At 32.1% G+C, this 7,003-nt stretch overlaps 1 pseudogene; it reads right to left on the bottom strand.

Annotated features, from left to right (window-relative positions):
* The window catches only part of LOC107621448, a 29,825-nt pseudogene continuing 24,886 nt past the window's right edge, over nt 2,065–7,003 (bottom strand).

Raw genomic sequence — 7,003 nt, forward strand, 5'->3', positions numbered from 1 at the left:
GAATCAAACTAATTTTTAATATTTTATTTTATTAAAAAAATAATCTCGTTAAAATTTAGTAAAAATTAAATAAATCTAATGTAATAATTAATTTGTCTAACGAAATAAAAATTTAACCACTTATTTGATGATTAAAAATTGTTATTCAAAGAAATTATATTATATTATATTAGTTTTTTTTTGTTCACGGTATCTTTCAACTCGACAGGTTAAGGACTAATTTGTTATGGATCTGAGCTCCATTTAAGGGTTTGCTATTGGCCAATGAGTTGCTGCATGCACAAGGCGGGATTCAAACCCCCGACACTTGTTTAAGCGGACGAATGCGTTGACTACTCGACCAACCCAAATTGGTTATATTATATTATATTATATTATATTCATTGATTAAACAAGCCCATCTATTAGAAAACGAACCGGAAGAAACACGTTGAATCTAGAATTGCTTTCCCACCCTGTTAAAAAGTCTTAGCATATTAATCAAAAAAGAAAAAAGTCGTTAGCATTGTTAAGCCTAATTGATTTTATCAGGTCATTTTACGTCAATAATCCGAAATTGATTTTTTACCAGTAGTGAAGTTTGTCAATAGGAATGGCAATAAGATGGGTACGTAAGAGTAGATTTTTATCCTATTCAATTTTATCTTGTTTTATAATAATTTGTTTAAAATTGGTCTCGTTTTTATTTGTGAATAATAAAAAATTGAATCTTAACTCATTTTTGTAGGTATCCATTCTAATCCGTCTCTATAATTATTAAAATTTAACAATAAAATAAAATTTTAAAATTTATATAATTATCATCACATATATAACATAAATTAAAATAAAAATTTAAATATGATACAATAACTATTTTATTAATTAAAAATACATATAGAAGAAGAAAGCGAGAGCAGAAGGGGGTAAGGGACTCATGAGGATGGGATACACAGTGAGACATCCGGCGATGCCGAAAAAAGGAATAAGGGGGAGAGTAGGGGCTGGGTATTCCTGGTGTTGTGGAGGAGGGAAAGGGTGTTGGTACGGGGAATGTAGGGTTGAATGGTGGGGTATCTTCGAAGACCTCGTTCAGGGACTATGGAATTTTTGGTAGGCGATAAGATGGTGACTGTTACAGCAAGAAGTGGAGAGTCTGGTATCCCTTGGGTCCGGTTTATGCCAAAGACTCATGCAGCATTAGCTGAACCTTGTCATGATGTTATCATCATCAAGGTGCTTGGGAAGCAATTTAGCTATACCGCCATCACTCATAAGGTTAAGAGTGTTTGGAGGACCAAAGGTGGCTATGAAATTTTAGATGTTGGGTCTGGCTACTTGTTGGTAAAGTTTGATCTTTTGAAAGATCGGGATCGGGTTCTATTAGGGGGACCATGGATGATTGCAAATAGCTATGTCGCCGTCAAACCATGGAGCACCTCTTTTAGGCCCTCTGAGAATTCCTTCGGATCGACATTGGTGTGAATTTGGATATCGGGTCTCAATATTTGGCATTATGATGAGGAAGCCATGTGCCAGATAACGGCTGTCATTGGAGGTAGCGGCGCTGTTGGCTCTAGCAGCAATGTTGCTGGTGGGGCACCAATGTCATCACTACTTCGCCGCCTTAGCAGGGGGACCACGACGACAACGACAACGATGATCGGAATCTGTAGGGGTTAGGGTTTTATTTTTCTGTTTGTCTACTTCATTGTATTCTACTTTTATGAAATTTTATTATATTCAAACTATTTATTTTTAATAAAATAATTTGTTGATTTTTGCTAATTTTAGGTTTCTACTAATAATTTTATTAACAAAAGTTTTAATTTGACTACTAATTATGTGTTAACTATGTCAAAAAAATCAAAATTCTTCCGTAGAATTTATCGATGGATTAATCTGACGGTAACTTAGTGTCTAAACACGTGAAATACCACCAAAATTTCCATCGGATTAATCGGACGGTAATAATCAATCGATCATCTTGAGCAAGAAGAGAAAGAAGGACCAATTGTAATCCTTTGGCTAAGTTCTCAGCAGCGACAAATGCATTGAAAATATTGACGAAAAATTAACCAGTAATTAGCGTCGGGCGAAAAAATATGCCGATAAACAATTTTTGTCGCCGTTTATACCATCAATTTCAGGACAACAGTAAATCTGATGGTACTCAATGTTTTTCTTGTAGTGAGACAAGCAATGGAAGACATCGCATGGATCCAATGTCACAGAGAAAACGGCCTCGAACCTAGTTAGCAAATGGCGAAGGTAGGCAGCGGCGAGGATGCCGATTGGAACGGCGAGCACCTGAATGTGGTGGAGGTAAAGACGTCAACTTCACATCTCACGACAAACAAGGAGCAGTTCACTCTGTTGATCACCATTACTCGAATTGGGAGACCGGCACAGAGCTAGAGGCATCGGACATGGAAGTGCTTCAATGGCTGTTACAACTAGCAGAAGGGAAAGGGATTGGCAGTTTCCGTCAATGATTAATTGTTTCATTCTTCGAATTTTACACACTGCACTCAATATCACTATCAACTAGTACGGGTCAAACTGTCGCTGCAGCAACAACAACCATGCCAAGCGTCAGTGCCGCATTGACTTGGCCACCTTAGCTACATGACTCTTCATGCCACCACAGAATACACCTATATATACACACGGTGATCCTACACGTACAAATATTTTTGTAGTTAAGTCTAATCAAGTTGATATAAGTCCAACAAAAACAATATACACATGCGTTACCGCTTTTTCTTCTATATTTACAATTAAAATACAATTGATGTATCTAATTTAATTTTTTATGTTTATAAAAAAATTTTAATTTTTATGTTTATAAAAAAATTGATAATCAAGCTGTAAAATTTTTTTGATTATTTTACAATGAAAAAGTTGATTGATTTGCTATAAAACTTTTGATGATTTTTTTGGTTGTCAAAGTATTTCTCAATTCGATAGGATAAAGACTAATTCGTTGTAGATTTGAGCTTTATTTAAGGGTCTGCGACTGACTAATAAGTTGGTATATGTACAAGGCAGAATTCGAACCTCGAACATTTAATTAAGTGAATGAGTGAATTGACCACTCAACTAATTCAAGTTAGTTAAATTTTGATTATTTTGATAATTGTTTATTATGCAAGACATGTATAAATATATTTATTGTGTAACACCCTAACTTTTAGCACCTCATGATCGTACTGAAAGCTCAGGTGTTACTTACCTCTAAACCTTTTTATTCTATACTATTTTTATTTAATATTGAGCCTTTGCGAATACGAACCGAAACTTTCACCAAGAAAATGAAGAGTCGGTACTTTAAATCATTTAATCACAAAATTATATATATTCACGTAGCATTATGTACATAGACTTACTCAAAGACCCTCAAATACAATTTCTACCCCTCTAAAAACCAAAACAATAAATGACGAGGGGAAAGTAAAATCTAAGAACACAACTTGTAAATAGAATCTTCTATGCTCTTGTAATTTCGCACTAAGCCTTCGCACCTATAGCTGAAAGGGGTGGAAATAGAGGGTAAGAATTGGGGAGTTCTTAGTAGGATCGGGGTGTATAGTTATATCCATTTTATATATACTTGGTCAGCAACAACAGTCAACAAAGTACGAGCTAATTCAACAATTATAGAACACAAAACCCAATCACAAACACACACAATCATAGAAAACACACTCACAAACAAATATGCGCAAACAAGTATGATGCATGTCTATCCCTAGTGCAGGTAATGAGCTCATCTGTCAGTTTCGACCCGCTCCCGACGCAACTCAGCAACCTTGTTTGAGTTTGGTTTCCAGTGTCATAACTTCTGTAAGCAACCTCTGTCTTACAGGTGCGACTCTCTTGAGCCGATGTATGCAAACATAACCTCTGTAAGCAACTCTGTCTTACAGGTGAGGTTCTCTCTAGCCAATGTATGCAGCGATAACTTCTGTAAGCAACCTCTGTCTTACAGGTGCGACCATCCCCTAGATTGGCCGATGTATCTCTGGAAGCAAATCTCAGTGGACTCACCACCATATCTCTGCTCGTTATTAGCAGGTACATAATCATCTTAGCTCGTTCTTTTTTTCGTTTCTTTTATTCTTACTCTCTACTCTCCTGTGGCAGAGGTTCTTTAGATTCTTTTAATCTTTTCTCTTTGCTCTTTTGTGGCAGAGGTTTCTTTAATATTTTTCTTTCCTTTTCTTTTGTTTCTTCTTCTTTCTTTCTTATTGTTCATAATATAAATCATCTTCATATTGTTCCCTCGCCTTTCCCTAAGTGTCTTATGAAAAAAAATTATAAAGTTCTTTAATTAAGTCTGCGTTCTCTATAGCTTTTAGGATTAATTTGCTTGCTTGCTTACTAATTAATATTACACATTATAATATTCATACAAAATAATATCTTTGATAAATACTAATTAAGTATAATAATAATAATAATGATAATAGTATAAGATTTTTTTTATTATAATTAATTTATTATGATGAGTATTATAGAAATTAATCAAGGATATGACTAAACAAATAAGTTGGAATTGTGTAAAATAACAACATTAAGAAGAATATCATTGAAGAATGAAGATGATATCAAACCAAGTTTGAAAAGCTACTGCACTTACTACCAAACTGAAGAAGGAAAGATTTTTTCTCATTCAAAGCTAATGATTATAGCATTGAAGAGTGCAAGGGCTAGCTTGATCAAATAAGAAATGTTTCAAAAATTGAAGAAGTAGTCAAAGCCCTATATATGAAGAATTCATTCAGGAAAAAAGACAATCAACTTGAGCATAATTCAGATCATATACATAGCGTTTGTGTTTTTTTTTTTTTTAATGTATTTATATTTATCTTTTGTTTAGATTAAATTTATCTTGAGAGATATAAACAGAGAGGTGAACTCTATCATGCTCTCTCTAAAATAAAGGATAAATTACTCCTTGTGGCATATACAATGATTATTGATAAATTATCTTTCAACTAAAGTTCCAAAGTTCGAATGAGATCGTCAAATCTAATTACTATCTCTAATACGATTGCTAGAAAATCCTAAAAACGAGAGAGTTAAAAAACTTATAGAAATTTTTGATATATTAGTTAAAAATGATGGTAATTGGTGCGTGAAAGGAAATACCAAGGTATTTTATTTTTTTTTTATCTTTAATTGCTCTTAAATTATTTTTCAATCATTATTTAGATAATAAAAATCTTAAGATGGTAATTATTGACTCATTGTTTTTATGACTAACTAATATTTTGGTTTGTTTTTGTTATATAGTTATACAAGGCTATGAGGGTTGGTTATCTGAAGGGGAGTATCATTGTTGATCTGACTGAATTTTAAGAAAAATACTAGGAAGAAAATCTTAGGAAGGAGAGAGTTGAAAAATTAATAGATGTGCTCGTTGAAATGAGAGATTAAAAGCATATGAACAAGTTTAAAATCCTAACCTAATTGATTGGAAATGGTGATTAGATTTGAGGAATTATGGTTTTAAAGAGGTGTATTTGGTGCGGATTATAAAAATAACACTACTATCAAGTTTCAAGAGAAACATCGCCTCAATTGAAAAGAAAAGAGAAGATAACGTGAATCTTAAAACTCTGGTAGAAAAATAATTTATGAATAATCACTGTATATGTCACAAGGGGTAATTTACCCTCTATTTTAAAAAGGGTAGAGTAGAATTCACCAAAAAAAAGAGTTAATCATACAAAATTTATTTATTCTTTTATTTGAATGTTTGATTTTAAAAATATACTAAAATTAGAGTGTACTTAGTTCTTTTTATCTAAGTTAGGTTAATACTTAGAGATTATTAAATTTGGGTTAGTTTAGGTGTGTTATAAGAGTGTGAGTCTTTTGAAATTATTATTTATAATCAATCTTGATTATAGTAGAAATTCTACAATTATTGTAGTGGAAACTAGACACAAATCACATTATACTTCGTAGTCAAACTAAAATATATCGTTGTGTTACTCTTTTTAATTCTTAATTCTACAACTTTTATTTTCATTTCTGCTCTATTCTGCTACTGCGAGACGAATTAAAAATAAAAATAATTTCCTAAATTCAGTGTACTACATAACAGTTTTATTAAGCACTAAAAGTGATTTTTTAATGCAATCTTCACTTGAGAACATTCAATATTTATATATACAAATACAACAAATTTAATGGTTAATTTCTAATGATTCTAAATTTTTTGAATATAAAATTTTAAATTATATCATAAAATTATTTTTTTAAAATTTAAAGTGATAAAAAGAAATGATATAAATGGTTATATTTTTACACAAGTCTTGTGAACAATATGGTTTGGTGTCCCATCTTAGTGACGGTGAGACTCTCCACATGACGTTCAAGAATAGGAAAGCAATGGAGAGAAAGAATGGGAGACTTTGGGTTTTCAAAATGAATGCAATAAATAAAGTCATTTAATAATTTGATTACGCACATTGTGTAGAATATTGACACGTCCATTGAATAAAGTAGTAGAAGGGTTTAAATACATGCTACTGATATTCTTAATTGGTAGATGGGTAATTGATACCAATTAATTTCACATGTTTTGTTTTCAGATTTTCTGAAGACAACTTTTCCAAATAGTGCCAACAAACCTGAATGATCTCCGAACACATGGAGTCCATCATAGCTAAGATTAAAAGTGTTGAGAAAATGGATCAACATATACCAATCTAAAAGGAAAGCATAACAGGTATACCCAGCTCCCATAGATCATAATACGCAATCGTTACTATTTGTTAATTGAGCAGTTATAATATACAATTAGGTATGGTAGATTGTTAGTTGAGTCATGTAGGACAAATTAGTTAGATAAGCATGTGATTTTTTGGTACATAGTGGTGGCTTCTACACGAAACTTATAAATTAGTTACTACTATAGCATAGTCAATAAATCATATATTTTGGCCTTCAGCCACTATATACACATTATTGTATTAAAAAAATATTAAAAAATTATCAGAATTTATTAGTT

Source organism: Arachis ipaensis, chromosome B10 (assembly GCF_000816755.2).
Source record: "Arachis ipaensis cultivar K30076 chromosome B10, Araip1.1, whole genome shotgun sequence".
NCBI classification, from domain to species: Eukaryota; Viridiplantae; Streptophyta; class Magnoliopsida; order Fabales; family Fabaceae; genus Arachis; species Arachis ipaensis.